General features: G+C 41.3%; 1 protein-coding gene across 1 annotated transcript in view; it reads left to right on the top strand.

Moving 5' to 3' along the window:
• The window catches only part of fam3c (FAM3 metabolism regulating signaling molecule C), a 45,107-nt gene that overhangs the window by 3,922 nt on the left and 21,999 nt on the right, over positions 1-19,186 (top strand). The window lies entirely within an intron of this gene.

Raw genomic sequence — 19,186 nt, 5'->3', positions numbered from 1 at the left:
GTGGTGGAGACTGGTACAATTGCAACATTTAAGAGGCATTTGGATGGGTATATGAATAGGAAGGGTTTGGAGGGATATGGGCCGGGTGCTGGCAGGTGGGACTAGATTGGGTTGGGATATCTGATCGGCACGGACGGGGTTGGACTGAAGGATCTGTTTACATGCTGTACCTCTCTATGACTCTATAACTCTTAAGTCAATAATTGGCACTATCTCCATATTAAATTCACACTCTTTAGACATTGCATTTGTAATTGTGAATGTTTTCTTGAGGGAAAAATAATGTTAAAAGGTGAGAAAGTGAATTGATCAGGAAAGAGTTTTGTTCTAACACTGGGAGTAATGCATAGCATGTCATTGCAAGGAAAGGCATTTAATTTAGTAGCCTCTTCAGCACTGAAGCCGTCATCTTTCATATCACATAGAACGATACTATTATTGCAACCTCTCTTTTTTTCATCTTCAGAATGTTTTATGTGGTCTGCAACCCGTTAGGTAATGTTGTAGTTGGGATGGGGGGGGTCAGTTAGCTCAGTTGGTTGGACTGCTAGCTTGCAGTGCAGAGTAATGCCAACAGTATGGGTTCAATTCTTGAGGTTATCATGAAGGAGTCTCCTCCTCAACCATGACCCTCAGGTTAAACCACCACTAGTTGTCTCAGTCTACTGGCAGAGCAGCCCCTATGATCCTGTTGGACTGTGGCAACTAACTTTACTGAAGTGGAATCCTCACTGAATGCACAAATGGAGCAAGTAATCCATACACAAGGAAAATAGTTGTAAAACTGTAAATTTCTGTCATACCGTTCAGTATTTAAAAGGGAAGTTTTACTCCATTTTATTTTTAAACAATTACTTTCCAAAGCCAGGCATGGAGTTGGTGTTCCAGTAACTTCTGTGATAAGCAGTTTTACTTTATGATTGGACCATATTGAGTACACCAGTTCCCATTCTCCCTCCTCACCTGTGGCTAACCCTTTTGTTTAGTTGGGCCGACACTTGGAGATGCCACCATAGAACCTCAACTTGTTTTGAAAACAACTTTCACCAAGCTCTTGGCCACCTTGCCTGATCTTCTCAGAAAGAAGGGAAACTTATCCGAGATGATTTTAACAGGTGAACCATTGCTTGGAGAGTAAGCATATGATCAACTGGGTGCAGTATATAAGTATTACTTGCTGTCCAGCTTGAACTGTTTAATCTGCTGAACCAGAGGAATGATTGTAATGAAGCAGGAAAGCACCAGTTTAATTGAAGTAAATATCTGCAGATCAGAATGCTGTGACTTAAACACATTCTTTAGAGCTTAATGTGATCAGGAAAGATCCAGGTCTGATACTTCATTAGATACTGGAGATGGGAATTTTCCAGAGTCCAAGGTAAAGAACTGATGTTGCCACAGAAACTGTGTTACTTTGATCCGAGCGCTATGGCCTGGTGTTAGCAGCTTCCTACTTGTAGTTGGTACTGTGTTCGCTGGGAATCAGTTGTCTGGATTGTTGAGATTAGAGTGGTGCTGGAAAAGCACAACAAGTCAGGCAGCATCCGAGGAGCAGGAAGATTGACGTTTCTGGCAAAAGCCCTTCATTCCCTTCACTTACATAGCGGTGTGATGCCAACAGCATGGGTTCAATTCCCATCATTGGTTTGAGGTTACCATAAAGGACTCTCCTTCTCAACTGCTTCCCTTGCCTGGGGTCTGGTGGCCCTCAGGTCAAATCACCACCAGTCGCTTCTCTGTCTAATGAGAGAGCAGCCCCTATGGTCTGGTAAGACGATGGCGACACAACAACAACCAGGTTCGCTAATCTTAGTATGTGAAACTAAGCAATAAAAACAGCTCTTTCTGCATGGTTCATTTGGACGAATTAGATAAATGATGCATTCTCAGTTCTGATCTTGGCTCACTCTTCAAATTTTAATAGGCCTGTTATTGTATGTCGTGCATTCTGGGGTATTTAGGCAATAAATTATTAAGCTGTTATTAGTATTTTACATAGGTGGTTGAACTAGTTTAAAGGATTGTGGGGGAGAATTGAAGCCAAGCTGAAAATGTGTTGCTGGAAAAGCGCAGCAGGTCAGGCAGCATCCAAGGAGCAGGAGAATCGACGTTTCGGGCATGAGCCCTTCTTCAGGAATCCTCGATTTCTTCAGGAAACGTCGATTCTCTTGCTCCTTGGATGCTGCCTGACTTGCTGCGCTTTTTCAGCAACACGTTTTCAGCTCTGATCTCCAGCATCTGCAGTCCTCACTTTCTCTGAGAATTGGAGCCATGCAGGAAAGTGGTAAGAGTAGAGGAAAGCTGGAAGAGGAGGAATCAGCCTTGCTGGTGGTGAATGGGGCAGGGGCACTGTAGGGCAAGGGCAGAGGTATCGAGAATGGAGAAGTATTTCACTAAACAAGAGGACCTGATATTTTAGAATGTGCACAATGTGAAGGAAAACTATTCAAAATATTTGCAATGTGATATCTTTCATTTTTTATAGCTTTTAACATCTTAAAATGTTGCAGGGTGCTTCCTAAGTGCTTTATTTCTCAGTGCTTTACTACCCAAGGATAGTGGTCTAAATGCTTAATCAGAGTTTCTGAACGATTATAGCAAAGTGGCAAACTCGGGAGGAGAGTTTATGCTGCCGAACCAGATTAAAGGATGGCTGTTAGTGGAGGAGTAAAAAAAAATTCACAATGTGCAAGCACCAAGATTGGAAGACTGCAGATTTCTCGTAGGCCAGGGTGTAGTTACAAGTTAAGGCTGTGGAGGGATTTGAACATTGTGAGAATTTTAAAATTCTCTCAGTATTGGACCAAGGGTTCTTGTGGCTCACATGATGCACAAAGCAGTAGAACTGCAGGCGGGGAGAGAATGGGTTATTTGTCTGATGTAAAATTAGGTGGCTTTGAAAATGGAAAGAGTTAGTTTTTGGTAAATCAGTTCAGAATATGCTGATTGTAAGATTCCTCTTGCTCTGCTGATAAATTTTGCTACATGCTCATGTTGAATCAACGTTTCTCAGATATCACAGTGGTTCCCTACTGAGTTTACATTGACGTATTCCTCATTTCTGATTTGTTTAGTTGCTGATTCTTTTTGGGTGGTTACTAGCATTGTCATAGAGATGTACAGCATGGAAACAGACCCTTCAGTCCAACCCTTCCATGCCGACCAGATATCCTAACCCAATCTAGTCCCACCTGCCAGCACCCAGCCCATATCCCTCCAAAGGCCTCCGTATTCATAAACCCATCCACATGCCTTTTAAATGCTGCAATTGTACTAGCCTTCACTACTTCCTCTGGCAGCTCATTCCATACACGTACCACCCTCTGTGTGAAAAAGTTGCCCCTTAGGTCTCTTTTAGGACTCCCCCATCCCAGGGTAAAGACTTTGTCTATTTATCCTATCCATGCCCCTCATGATTTTAGAAACCTCTATAAGGTCACCCCTCAGCCTTCGGCGCTCCAGAGAAAATAGCCCCAGCCTATTCAACCTCTCCCTATAGCTCTCATCCTCCAACCCTGGTAACATCCTTGTAAATCTTTTCTAAACCCTTTCAAGTTTCACAACATCTTTCCAATAGGAAGGAGACCAGAATTGCACGCAATATTCCAACAGTGGCCTAACCAGTGTCCTGTACAGCCGCAACATGACCTCCCAACTCCTGTACTCTATACTCTGACCAATAAAGGAAAGCATACCAAACGTCGTCTTCACTATCCTATCTACCTGTGACTCCACTTTCAAGGAACTTATCAATATTAAACTCCATTTGCCATTTCTTGGTCCACTTCCCCAGCTGATCAAGATCTTGCTGCAAATTCTGATAACCTTCCTTACTGTCCACAATACCACCTATTTTCGTGTCATTTGCAAGCTTACTAATCATGCCTTGTACAATCTCATCCAAATTATTGATTTAAATAATACAGTACTGGGCCCAGCACCAACCTTTGAGGCACACCACTGGTTGAAGGCCTCTAGTCTGACGAGCATCCTTCCACTGTTACCCTCTGCTTCCTACCGTCCAGCCACTTGTGTCCTATTTGCCAGCTCTCCCTGGATTCCATGCAATCTAACCTTCCATGTGGAACCTTATCAAGACCTTCGTGAAATCCATATTGACTACGTCTATCGCCCTGCCGTCATCAATCTTCCTGGTCACTTTATCAAAGAACTCTAACAAATTTGTGAGGTATGATCTCCCACACACCAAGCCATGCTGACTACTCATAATCAGACCCTGTCTTTCCAAATGCATGTCTATCTCATCTCTCAGAATCTTCTCATGTAACTTACCTACCACAGATGTTAGACTTACTAGTCTATAGTTCCCAGGTTTTTCTTTGCAGCCCTTCTTGAATAATGGCTCAACATTTGCTACCTTCCAGTCTTCCGGGACCTCACCCATGGCTAATGATGATCCAAATATATCAGGCAGGCCCCCCTCCCCTGCAATTTCTTCTCTAGCCTCTTGTAGTGACCTTGGACATATCTGCTCAGGACCAGGAGATTTATCCACCTTCATACATTCTAATACATCCAACACCTCCTCTATTACAACATGGACTGAACCCAAATTCCCAAGTCGTCTTTCTCCATGATGAAGACAGGGGAAATACTCATTGAGGACCTCGCCCATCTCCTGCGGTTCCACACATACATGTCCACTTTGCTCCTTGAGAGGTCCTATTCTCTTTCTAGTTATTCTTTTCCTTTGATATACTTAAAGACTCTCTTTGGATTCACCCTAATCTTCTCAACCAAAGCTATCTTGTGCCCCCTTTTCGCCCTCCTGATTTCCTTCTTCAGTAAACTCCCGTATCCCATATATTCCTCCAGAGATTCCATTGATCCTACCTGAGCGATGCCGCCTCTTTTCTGGGAGAAAGTGAAGACTGCAGATGCTGGAAAGTCAGAGTCGAAAGGTGTGGTGCTGGAAAAACGCAGTAGGTCAGGCAGCATCTGAGGAGCAGCAGAGTCAATCGTTTGGGCATGAGCCCTTCAACAGGAAAGTCTGGGGGAGGAAGAGGGCTGAGAGATAAATAGGAGTGGGGGTGAGGCTAGGGGGTAGGTAGCTGGGAAGGTGGTATGTGGATGCAGGTGGAGGGTGATGGTGATAGGTTGGAGTGGAGGTTGGAGCGAATAGGAGGGAAGGAGGAAGTACAGGTAGGACAGTTTAAGAGGAAACTAGTTGGTGCTGTGTGGTTGAAGGGTCCCAAGGTAGAAGGTAAGGCGTTCTTCCTCCAGTCATTGGGTGGTTCCTTCCAGCCTCGCATTTGCCTCCCTGCTGTTGAGGATACCCTTTCCCGCCAGTCAAGTTTAATCCCTCCATTGTATTACTGGCAGATCTGCCCACCAGAATATTGTTTGCCACTCCAGTTCAGGCATATCAGGCCCCTCTTGAGCACGTCACCTCTGCCCCAGGAAAGATCCCAATGATCTAAGAATCTGAATCCCTACCTCCTTTTGTCACTTTCGTTTTATTCAGTCAGATAATGTCGACGTTGCTGGCTTAGAGTGTTAATCCAATCTCAGTTGGAAAATTAGTTTAAGATTATATCAGGAATGGATCAAACAAGTGAAAGAATTTGCCTGCTCTTTCATGTCAGTGATTTCCAGCCAATTATGTATTTTGAAGTAATGGTCTTTGTTGCTTTGGTAACCTATTTGGCCACACTGTTCATAAAGAGCATTGATGAACGATCAGGATTATTTTGTTTGTTGAAGGACAAATGATGGTTGGAACATGGGTGATCATTTCTGCTTCTCTAAGAGTGCCATGGCACCTTTTTAAACATGCAGCATGCTTTACCATTTCATGCAAAATACAGCACCTCTGACAAGTTGAGTTGCACCAAAGCTATTGTGTTTGGTCTTTCATCTGCGAGTTTGGGCTATAGTAGCAAGGTTGACACTTCAAATAGATTGCAATCAATGTTTTTAAATATTATAGAATTAATGTGGAGTGAAATGGTCATAATTGTTTGGTCAGGCGCTGCCCGACATCTTATCTACAGTACCTCTTTGTTCTGCTGATGCTCCATCATTCTGATCTCTCGTCACATCTGCCTTATTCCTGAGGCCATCCTCTGCCCGTTTAATGCAAACGGTTTCCTGTTCACGTTGATGGGCATAAAACTACGGACTTATATACTGCTCAAATAATGTTTCGTTCAAAGAACTTCCAATGCATTTCTCTAAAGGTGGAAAAATTTTGATCCTTTATTTCGCTACAAAGAACGGAAATCTGTTTGCGGCTAGTGGTTTAACAACAAAATACCTCTCCCTCTTTCTTTGAGAGAAAGTTTCACAGTATTTATGTTTACGGATATAAGTTTTCAGTCCTAATTCTCAGTTTAAACCGGAGTTCTCTTGCCTTTTTTGCATGAGGAGATGGTGGTAGAGAGATTAATTTTAATTTCTCTCACGCTAGGGGCTAATGACCAAATTTCACAAAAGATAAGTATTGCCATAATGGTAAGCATGGATTTCAGGAAAAAAGGCCAAACCAATTAATTGACCATTTAAATGAGTCACAAAAATAACTATTAGAAAGTATCAAGTAGTGGAGAGAACTTGTAAAACCTATGATTTCTTGATTAATAATTGGAGGTAGACAGAGAGAAAAACTCGGACTCAGTACCATGTGCTGATCACAAGAAAAGGTGGAGAGAACTGAGCTGTGCCATCGAGTTGATTATCTAACCCTGAACTTCATTTACCTCTGGTTTGGAAACTTCAAATTGGCCTTGGCAGTATGCATTTGATAGTGGCGAACAGAAGTGAGTACCGCTCAGCCTGAGCATTCATTCTTCCTGTAAATGACTAACAAAAATAACTATTAGGAAGTATCAAGTAGCTGGTAAAACCTGTTTCTTGGACAAGAAGTGGAAGTAGAGGGCGAGAGAGACTCAAGGAAGCAAAATCAGGGCATTTGGAAAGTCAAAACACTATCCATCAGAGTCAGCACGGTTTTATGAAGAGCAAATCATGTTTGAATTTGCTAGAGTTTTTTGAAGATGTAATAAGTAAGATGAATAATGGGGATGCTATAGATGTAATTTATCTGGCCTTCCAGAAGGCGTTTGATAAGGTGCCACACAACAAGGTTAAATTACAAAGTTGGATCATAGGGGATATGGGGTAATTTATTAGCCGGGATAGATGACTGGCTGATGGACAGAAGGCAGAGTCAAGATAAATGCCTTTTTTTCTGAATGGCAAGATGTAAGTATTGGGGTGCCGCAGGGTTCAGTCCTTGGACCCCAGCTATTTACAATCTACATTAGCGACTTGGATACAGGGAAAGGAGGCTCTATAGCCAAATTTGCGGACAGCACAAAAATTGGCGGGACAGTAAATGGCATTGAGGAAATAAGAACCTTACAAATGGATATAGATAGATGAGGAGAGTGGGTCAAAATGCAGCAGATGGAGATTAATGTGGATAAGTGCAAGGTCATGTATTTGGGTCAAAAAAAATGCGAAGGCAACTGATAATCTTAATGGGGAGAGACTTCAGTTTGCTCTGGTGCAGAGGGATCTGGGTATACTTGTTCATGAGTCACAGAAAACTAGCATGCAGGTACAGTAGGTAATAAAAAAAGCAAATAGAATGTTGGCTTTCATAGCTAAAGGAATAGAATATAAAGGTAAGGAAGTACTGTTACAACTATACAAAATATTTGTGAGACCACACCTGGAGTATTGTGCACAGTTTTGGTCCCCTTATTTGAGAAAAGATTGAGTGACATTGGAGGCAGTTCAAAGGAGGTTCACTCGGTTGATCCCAGAGATGAGGGGTTTGTCGTGTGAAGAGAGTCATAGAGTGATAGAGATATAAAGCACGGAAACAGACCCTTCAGTCCAACTGTGTCATGTCAACCGGATATCCTAAATTAATCTAGTCCCATTTGCCAGCATTTGACCCATATCCCTCCAAACCCTTCCTATTCATAGACATATCTAACAAGGTGAGATCACATGGAATAGGGAAAGAAATTTGTCATACTTACCTTATCCAATCTGCATGTGACTGCAGACCCACAGCAATGTGGTTGATTCTTAACTTCCCTCTGGGCAAATAGGGATGGGCAACAAATGTTGGTCTGGCAAGAGAAGCCCATATCCTGTAGATGAATCAAAAAAGTGTTTCAATGCACTTTATCTGAAAGTGCTCTCTATCAGAAGGGCATAAGCAAATATATCTGACTCAGAGTGTTGTTATTTTCAAATGCCAGGTGCATAGAGTTTCACAAGTGTATCAGGATCCTGCCAGATGTGTACAGGGTTTCACTTCGTATTGGAATCCTCTGTCTAAAATTCATACATAACAGATTGAACCGTTTAGGCCTATACTCTCTGGAATTTAGAAGAATGAGGAGAGATCAAGCTGAGGTATTCAAGATTATAAAAGGTTTGGATAAAATAGACATGGAGTAGATGCTTCCTCTTTGGGGCATTCTAGGACGAGAGGTCATTGTCTTAGGATGAGGGGGAGCAAATTTAAAACCGAGTTGTGGAGAAACTCCTCCCAAAGGGTTGTGAATCTGTGGGATCTACTATCCCAAAAGGCAGTGCATGATGGGACAGTGAGTAAATGTAAGGAGTTAGTCAGATGTTTAATTGGTAATGGGTTGAAGGGATATGGAGGGATGGCAGAAAAATGGGGGTGAGGAGCAGATTAGCTATGATTGAATGGCCTAATTCTGCCCCTATAGCTTATGAACCTGCATTTAAGGATTGCTTTTCTGGGGGCTGAGAGTTTAGGAAGAGAATAAGTAGATAGTCTGGCTCAGTCCAGTTCATTATTCACCCATTTCCCCCATGTCCCTCGTTGAAACACCCACCTCTACAGAATGAACCCTCTTGTGATGACATACTCGACTTCCATTTGGTCACCCACCCCATCCCACCCCTGGCAGCCTGACGCATTCGCCTCTGAGCAAAAGCAGTGTCTCTCTGAAAGCATCCCAAATGTCATGCTGCAGACTGATTGCCACTTCAGGACCTGGGCTAAGTTGAATCACGTACACTGCACTGACTTCCAGTCACAAACACTTTATCTGACACTTGATGCTGTTTGGTTCATTAGTCGTAGAATTGTAAAACCTGTGGAAGCAGGCTATTTGGTTCATCAAGTTCACACCGACCCTCTGAAAAGCCACCCTGACCCACCCTACTCTATCACACTGCATTTCCCCGAGCTAATCCACCTATCCTGCACATCTTTGGGCACTATGGGCAATCTAGCATGGCCAATCCACTGACCTGCACATCTTTGGACTGTGGGAGGAAACCAGAGCACCCGGAGGAAACCCACACAGATACAGGAAGAATGTGCAAACACCACGCAGGCAGTTGCCCGAGGGTGGAATTGAGCCAGACTCCTTGGCGCTGTGTGGCAGCAGTGCTAACCACTGAGCCACTGTGCTCAGCAGTCAGCTGTGAACCTCGGTGATAAGTGGCCTTTGATCGGAGCAGTAGTGTTTTGCAAAATCTTCCAGTTACGCACTGTCTGTATTTTGAACAATCGCCTCAGGAATGTGTTTTTGCAAAGAAAGTCTGGAGAAAGATGCAGTGGTTTTTGTCGAGGTTTGTCCTGAACAGCTCCGTTATACAAGACTCTGCGCTTTACTGTCTATTCCCTGGGATGTTATGGACCAGGCCAGACCCCCTCAAAACATTTCAAGGAAGTAGCCCAGAGGCTAACTTTGCGAGTTGTTTCAAGTTGGTGCAAGGTGGATATTCCAGGAGTGATGCAGTTGGCCCAACTACTTGTTTTTAAACAAAACAGAATTTATTTGCAAGATTACCAAATGAAATACAAACAAAAGAACACAGAATAACTTAACCTATCCGAAAACCCAACAGATTATCCCAACCTAATGATGCAGTTCCGAATATTTGCAACAATCCCTAAAAACACCCCTTTGCAAAAATAAAAGGTAAAATCAAACAGTCTCAGGACAGTGAGATGGCAGAGAGATTCAGCATGGAACACCTTTTTCTATGGAGCTGTTTCTTGAACCAGCAGCATCAAAACTTGACTGCTTGCTAAAACCAAACCGAACCAGAGAAAAGCTGAGCGAGGAGAGCTGGCCACTCCCCTTTCATTGTACAAGTTATTTTTTTAAAACTCGAATGCCTTTGCCTGAGGCAGTACCTGTTAGCTATAATCAAATTGGCCCTAAAACCCATCCACGCCAGATTTCTTGGCAGCTGTGCATTTATGACCCCTGTGAAAGAAAAACCAAGGACAAAGGAGCAGCAGCATCACAACGCTCTGTGACAAACATCGACTGTGTCTGGCAGACCATCAACTTGGTAAAAGATGTTCTTTGGTCTGCCCAAAATTTGTTGGTCTTTCAGAACAAGGAGTTGACCTTGACGGAGTATTGCAGATCAGCACACTCCAAGGTCTAGGACTATGTGCTGAGAGACACAGTAAAGCTTGGGGCAGCTTCCACCAAGGCACAGTGGGGAAAGACCACCATCTGAGGTCTTTCAGCCAAAGTACAATGGCGGTCCATTCAGTTATTGGACCCCACTGATACCTCAAATATGTGTAAGTATAGTCTTGTGTAAGTAAGAGATGCCTTTGTTTGTTTGCAGAGTAGAGTCAAACTCCAGTGTTTGTTTCTTTTGCTACTCTACAGAACTGAACTGCTTCATTGACTATGTTTGTATGTAAATATGTTTTTATGAATAATGTATATGAATAATGAAGAGGAGAAAGGGGGCATTTCAGTGTCTGTACTTTGCCTGCAGGCTATCTGTTGGATAAGCGTTGCTTGAACAATCTGGTTGGCTCAGCGCCAGCAGTATTAGTTAGGAAGCAATGCAGATCTCTCAATTTATATTGCTCCTGTCCCCAACTCTTAAATCTTTCAGGAAGTGGCAGCCTTTTTGGGTTACTGTTTAAAATCATCCACGTTGGTTTTAGTTGTCTTAACCTGCATGCTTTGCATTAGCCGCTTGACTTCAGTGTCCCACTGTCACTGTTCCAAAGCTGCAAATCTGTCTTCAAAACAAAGTTGCTTGCATCTCAAACATACTCACTTTGAGAAGTTGGTGACAATGTGCAGTACTAGCCTTTTCAAATTCTCTTCATAACTGAACTGCCTTATCCCAGGTAACATCCCAGCAAATCTCCTCTGTTCCCATAGAAAAGAGTCTTGTCAGAAATGCTTTTGCTGTTGTAGCTGAGACATTTTCAAAGTTCTATCTTAGCACTTGGATCACCTAGCTTTTACATTTTGTTGCTCTAATTATAAACACATTTCACTTTTAATCACCTTGCCATTTCATTTCCTGCAAATTAACCCAAAAGCTAACAATCCAAGTTGACCTTCAGGACCCATTCTATCTGATTGAAATTTTGCACATTTTTCTGTGAATACCATGACCAGTGCAGATTTTGACACACGTCACGATGTCTGGACTGACTTGAGGTCAACCTATCATCAACAAGTTTCAAGAAGGAATTAGCTTATAGTTCTTACGTTCAAGGGTTCAAAGGTTATGGGAAAGTGGAAACAGGAGTAGGATGATCAGCCATGATGGCCTACTCCTGTTCTTTTTTTTAATTGTCTATGTAGTAAAAGTCTGCTAAGTGCTCCATTTGTAAAAGCTCCTGATAAAAACCGTGATCTTCATTCAAAGGATCCATGAAAAAGCTTCATACCTCCACAAAAGGGATTTTGAAAAAAACCCAGTTTGACTGACTGGGTGGATCAAGCCACTTAGTGTGCAGGCTTTGGAAATTGCCATGGGATCCACCTAACAACATCATGCTGTGACTTGCCTGACCAACTTGGACTTTGATTTATCTTGCAAAATTTGGTATGCAAGAGGAAATTGCATTCTATTTTGCATTCGATAACTCGGACATCAGAAAAGTAGAATAACTTTATTATTTATCTCTACAATTCACCTGAAAATCATAGCTTTCAGTGAATCATAAGAATTGAAGTTAAGGCCAGACGTGGATTCTTTTGGGTGTTTCTTGCACAGAAGAATCAATTTGAGGTTTGGCATTATTCATGTATAGCACTATGAATTCCTCACTGGCATAACTTAGAATAAAATGCATCACTAAATACAGGATATGAAAAGAAAACCCTGTGCAGAACCTTTATTGAATGAGGCTCCTCCATCTCAAAGCTGATTTCAGTTACTGCAAGTAAATTCAGAATTACTTGAACTGACCAACATCTGCCATGTGATGAAACCCACGCAGGACCAGAGTGCAAGTTTAGGTATAGGAATGAGAAGTAGCTAAAGAATGGACCTCTGGGCTTGAGGATAAAAACAATTGCGGGGAACATTAGGGCCAATCGCTGGAAAGTGAGGCTGGGATGATGATAGGAACAGACCTATGGCTGGGGTCGGGACTGGATTGGGATTTCAGGAAGGATGTGCAGTGATATTTTGTAAAACTCCTCCTGTAATACTCAAGCTGCTGTTTATTTGAATATTGTTTTGAGTTCTGAATCCAAATTAATCTGAGTTACAAAAAGTGATGGATCCAATACTGAGGCTTGGAATGTGGGGAGAGCAGAGTTGGGGCAAAGTGTGGTGGTTCTATACTTGTATCTGAGCTATCCTTTTTCCCACTTTTATTTCAAATGATTTAGCCTTGAAATTCTAGAGTCATGTTGGTGGAAACTTGGTGTTCCAGCTCCTCTGAACATTCAGGTCCAGATGAGAAAGCATGTAGCCTCACATTTGACACACCTCCAACAGGGTGACCCATTTGTTCAGAAGAATCGGGGGCATCTGTTATCAGTGTAAATAAGGTGATAACATTTGTTCACATATGGAATGTGTGGCAGTACTTCCTTCTCACACCGGAGGCTGGAAGATTATACATATTTCACAGTTGGATGTCTGATAACTAAAATTCTGGATTATATCGAGGACTCTTAACAAAACTCATAATCAGTAGGAAAATAACTTAATAAGTTGAGTGGAATATGCATGTGGTAGAACAATCCTAATAGATTTTCATATATACCACACTGAGCAGATTTGAATTGATGAAGCTCAGCTCCCTAAATCTTGACTGTTCAGGAAGGTGAATGTTTCATTACCCTTACAGGCTAGGAAAACACAAAGGCTGAAACTGACATAGTAAGGAAGTTGGAAGATATTCATGTGTGAGTGAGAGAGAGAAAACATTCTTCTATAAATTACATTCATTGACTGAAGGTTTCAAGTGAAACAGAAAGACACAGACAGGACAGAAGCTGGTGGAAAGATGAACTCTTGGCAGGCTGATCTGAGTGAACACTGGCTTGTCATGGATTGAATGTTTGTGTGTCGTATCCGGGAATGGTATGAACTTAATTTGCATTTTGGGAATCTAAGATGTTTTTTAAAACAAAAGCCATTTTGGTACTGGGCATGTTAGCTGAGCGAGATTACCTCATGACTTTTTCCACATAGTTTAGTGTAGTCTCTCCTTATGATATACTATTAAAAGGGTGCTTAATTAGCCAAAGCAATCAGCCATTTGGGCCTGGCTGGATCAAGATTCTCCACCTTGATGTGAATGTAGCTTAATTAGTCAAGCTTACTCAGATCGATCAATGAGTTTCTCTTCCTCTGCAAACTTTTGCCATTTCATTGCTGCTTATCTGATTATGGACATGTGGCACTTTTGTAATTTAAATACCAAATTCTATATAAAGACAGCTTGTTTGCAGCGATAAGGGGAGTAACCTAAGAGAGCTCTGCAGCTAATGGTTTTAAACCTTAGCTCAAGCCTGGCTTGTCGGTATCTATGTTATAGTGTAACATTGCCTTTATTTACCAATGGCATCAATCATTTAAACTAAACTGTCTGTAAGAGTTTTATATTCCAGACTACTGCATAGTATGATGTCCAGGACGAACCAACAGAGGCTTACAGGTTGAATCCATCAGGGATTTCCTGAGTCCTCTCGAATCGATACTTTTTTTATAATATATTTTTATTAAGAAAAAATAGGTTTTCAAATATTACATCAAATACAAAACAATGCAATTCAAAACAGTACAAAAATAGTACAAAACTAAACCCAAATAATAAAAAAAATTCCTCAGCCCACCCTCCTATATGAATGTATAAACATATATAGAGAAGTATAAAATTTTAAAAAAAACCTAAACTAGCTATTTAACTTACTAAATAAATAACTAACAACAAACAAATAAATAGTAATAAACTCAGCCCAGCCAAACAAAACACTCATACATTCACAGTTCTTCCTCCCTGGATATTGGACTCATGAAATACAATCGTTACAGCTATATAAAACCCCTTGTTAGTGAGGCAGATAAATCTGTGTCCAGGTATTTCAAAAAGGGTTGCCATGTCTTGTAAAAATTCTCAGTTTTGTGGTGTACCATATTTGTGAGAAAATCCAGGGGAATATGCTCCATAACAATCTTCTGCCACCCCGATAGGCCTAACAAACCCCTAACAAACATACAAAATTGTTAAAAATAAAAAACAACAAAAACCAGAAAACAAATCAACATATAAAGCGCCAATAGCACTGAGTAGGGGAACTCACCCGTCCCAAACTGCCCATAAATAGGCATCTAACCAAAGGGTCTGTTTCCATGCTGTACATCTCTATGACTATACTACAGAATCGTGTTATAGCAGGGAGTTATGAATGAATGAATGAAATGTGAACGTGGTGTTTGCTTGAGAGTCGGTTAGTAAAGGAGTTATGAATTAATAAACATGTAGCACTTGTCAGCCCCCTAGTGGGTTGAATAATAGATCCCTACAGTGTGGAAACAAGCCATTTGGCCCAACAAGTCCACACTAACCCTCTGAAGAGTAACCCACCCAGACCCATTCCCCTGACTAATGCACCTTGTGCCTATACATCCCTAAACACTGTAGGCAATTTAGCATGACCAATTCACCTAACCTGCACACCTTTTGGACTGTGGAAGGAAACCAGAGCACCCAGAGGAAACCCTTGCAGACACGGGGAGAATGTGCACCCGAGGCAGGAATTGAATCCGGCTCCCTGGTGCCGTGAGGCAGCGGTGCTAACTACTGAGTCACCGTGTTGTCCTGGGTCAGTAAGGGGACCTAGAATACAATATCTCACACCAACTACAAATCATTGTGCCACTAGAAAATAATTGGGAATACACTGCTTTATCAATAATGGAATGCTCTTTCTTGTAAATATTCCATCCATGCCTCTGACTCATTTTGCTATCCAACAATCAGATCTAATTGCATCAGAGATCTGATTTGAGCTTGAATTAAAGGTAAACATGTGGAACCTGATTCCCTCCATTTTGGAATGGGAGAGACAGGATTTAACTAGATTTTTTCACATAAAGTATAGCAGAACAGTGTGTGGATATCTCCGTTATCTCTGTACTCATAACTCTCAGATTTCTCTTAAGGTAATAAAGTTGACATTTGTAACCAGTCTAAGTTTCACTTGTAAGATTTAGAGTCATCGAATCAGAGAGATGTACAGCATAGAAACAGACCCTTTAGTCCAACATGCCGACCAGATATTCCAACCCAATCTAGTCCCACCTGCCAGCACCCGGCCCATATTTTGTTTGTTCCTAAGAATCATCACTGTGATGTAAATGGCTATGTCACAATAACGGTAAAGGTTTAAAATGCCAGCTTGATTCCATCCATTGCATTCTTATCTTTTGACATTTGCAGCAGACAATTGAGCCGAATCTAGCTCAGTAAGTGTTTGAGGGAATGTTGCGTTGTCAGAATGGTGGTTGAATTCTGAAGGGGTTTGCTGAGGAATGGAATACATGAAGAAGACCGCCTCTATCTGTCAAGCTGAAAAGTAAATTTCAGTGTTAACAGACTCATTGGTGTTTATTCCAATCATGTCCCCAATTTTGTTTCCTCTCCTTTTATCGCTATTCCATTCTTTATTCTTGGAAGTTGGAATCATTGCTGTTTTGATCATTAGTGTATTGTAAAGCCTTATAATGTTTTCTGAATCTAATCTATGTATCATGGCATTATGCATTTTGACTTTGATTCTTATAAATGAGTAGGGAGATTGCATAGTTTTTGTTAGATTTTGCATGATTCTTGAATGATTTGAATAAAGTGACTCATAAGGAGGGTGTTCTTAGAGTAATAGAACTGCACAGCATGGAAACAGACCTTTCAGTCCAACTCATCCATACTGACCAGATACCCTAAATTAATCTAGTCCCATTTGCCAGCATTTGGCCCATATCCCTCTAAATCCCTTCTATTCATGTACCCATCCAGATGCCTTTTAAACGTTGTAATTGTACCACTTCCACTGGTAACTCATTCCATGTACACACCACCCTTTGCATGATAAAGTTGCCCCTTAGATCCTTTTTAAATCTTTCCTATTTCACCTTAAACCTTTACCCTCTAGTTTCGGATTCCTCAACCCTGGGGGGAAAAGGCCTTTGTGTCCCTCGTGATTTTATAAACTTGTATAAAGTCGCCCCTCAGCCCCTCACCCTCCAGAGAAAACAGCCCCAACCTATTCTGCCTCTTCCTATAACTCAAACCCTCCAACCATGGCAGCATCCATGTAAACCTTTTCTGAACCCTTTCAAGTTTCACAACATTCTTTCTATTGCAGGGAGACCAGAATTGCACATGGTATTCCAAAAGTAGTTTAACCAATGTTCTGTACAGCTGCACCACGATCTTCCAACTCCTGTACTCAATACTCTGACCCATAAAGGAAAGCATACCAAACGCTGCCTCCACTATCTTATCTGCCTGTACTTTCAAGAAACTATGAAACTGCACTCAAAGATTTTGTTGTTCAGTCATACTCCCCAGGATTTTACTATTATATGTGTAAGTCCTGCCCTGATTTGCCTTTCCAAAATGCAGCATGTCACTTTTATCTAAATTAAACTCTATCTGCCACTTCTTAGTCCATTGGCCCATCTGATCAAAATCCCATTGTAATCTGAGGTAACCTCCTTCGCTGTGTGCGCAAACCTCCAATTTTTGTCATCTGCAAACTTATTATACCTCCTATGTTCACATCCAAATTGTTTATATAAATGACAGAAAGCAGTGGACCCAGCACTGATCCTCGTGGCACTCCACTGGTCACAGGCCTCCAGTCTGAAAAACAACCTCCCACAACCACCCTCTGTCTTCTACCTTTGAGCCAGTTCTGTATCCAAATAGTTAGTTCTCCCTGTATTCCATGAGATCTAACCTTGCTAATCAGTCTTCCACAGGGAACCTTGTCAAGCGCCTTACTGAAGTCCATATAGATCACATCTACCGCTCTGCCCTCATCAATCCTCTTTGTTACTTCTTCAAAAAGCTGTGCTGTTTGTGAGTTGGAACACAATCTTACCACATTGTGCATTCACCACATTTGTGACTGCATCTACATAACTAAGATGTGGAAGCACTATATTAAAGAGGACTGTTAACCATAGGAGAGCAGAAAGCATTACGTGTCTAACAAGTGAAACAGACAAAATTGGAGATATTCTAAATATGCAACATCTGTGGACAGTGAAACATAGTTAATATTTCAGTTTGACCTTTCATCTTCTGATGATACGTATATTAACTCTATTTTGCTATCACATGCTGCCTGACCTGCTGTGTATCTCTGACATTAACATTTTATTTCAGGATTCCAATATCTGTCTTAATTTGCTTTTTGTAACTGTAGCTGACAAGATGCAATATTGCATGCTATTGAGTTTCCATCAGTCTACTTCTGTGGCAAGTAAAGTACAAGGCCAGATAAGAATGTATTATCATGTCACTAAACAGCAACTAGCAGAACCAGATGAGACTGAGGTGGCCACCAAATGTAGCAATTAAGTTATATCAAAATTTTACTTCGTCACTAGTTTACAAAAGATGTTTTGTTTAAGTCTGATTGTTTAAAGATCATACCAAAGTAGTTACAGTAATTGAAAATAATGACCATTCAAGCAGTGGATAGCCATGAGTCATGGGAACTCAGATTTGTATTTTACAGCCTCCTAAACCAGGGTTGCTGAAACTAACCACACATTTGGTGTGTTCTTTTCAACTTTTGCAGTTCTAGCAGTTCAAATAAACCCTGATTAGCTTTTCACTATAGAAAATCGAGTGCTATGGAGAATGCGCAGGAAAAGAGTTGAGGCAGAGGAGATCATCCATGATTGTATCACATGGCAGCAGGTTCAAGGGGCTGAATTGTCTACTCATGATGTATGAGACTATTGTACCATTTCATACCTTAAAACTGTAGAATACGTTATTGCAATAGATCTTAGAATCCCTAGAGTGTGGAAACAGGCCATTTGGCCCAACAAGTCCACACTGACCCTCCAAAGAGTAATTCACTCCGTCCCATTCCCCTGCCCTATTACTCTACATTTACCCCTGACTAATGCACCTAATCTACACATCCCTGAACGCTATGGGCAATTTAGCTTGGCCAATTCATCTAACCTGCACATCTTTGGATTGTGGGATGAAACTGGACCACCCGGAAGAAACCCATGCAGACACGAAGAAAATGAGCAAACTCCACACAGTCAGTAATAGTTTTTCAAACTTTTTATTTGTATAATCAATACTTTCACTCTAACTTTTCTCAGCCTCGTTTGAGCCTTTTACTTCAGATTCTTTGATGTGGAGGTGCCAGTGTCGGACTGGGGTGGACAAAGTTAAAAATCACAACACTCGGTTATTGTCCAACAGGTTCATTTGAAAGTACATGCTTTCGGAGTACTGCTCCTTTGTCAGGTAGCTAGTGGAGCAGGATCATAGGACGCAGAATTTTTAGCAAAAGAACAAAGTGTCATACAAAGATCAATCGAAACCTGCATCCCCATTCTAAGTGATTAAAGGCTTAATAGCAATCTGGGTTTGTTCGATACATTGTATCAGTTGTATGACACTGATCTTTTGCTATAAATTCTGTGTCCTATGATCCTGCCCCACTAGCTACTTGACGAAGGAGCAATGCTCTGAAAGCTTGTACTTCCAAATAAACCTGTTGGACTATAACTTTGTGAGATTTTTAACTTCAGATTCTTTTGATTTTGTTTTGAAATTTTTCTGTTTGGGAAATGTACCTTGTATATGGAATTGCAAGTAAGTACAGATTCAGAGTAGTTCTATTGGAATGATATTTTAAAACCACCAATATTGTTATGATTTTTTTTGTTG

This window comes from Chiloscyllium plagiosum, chromosome 19 (assembly GCF_004010195.1).
Source record: "Chiloscyllium plagiosum isolate BGI_BamShark_2017 chromosome 19, ASM401019v2, whole genome shotgun sequence".
In the NCBI taxonomy this organism is placed as follows: Eukaryota; Metazoa; Chordata; class Chondrichthyes; order Orectolobiformes; family Hemiscylliidae; genus Chiloscyllium; species Chiloscyllium plagiosum.
The sequence above is the reverse complement of the archived record's forward strand: the minus strand, read 5'-3'. Positions and strand labels throughout refer to the sequence as shown.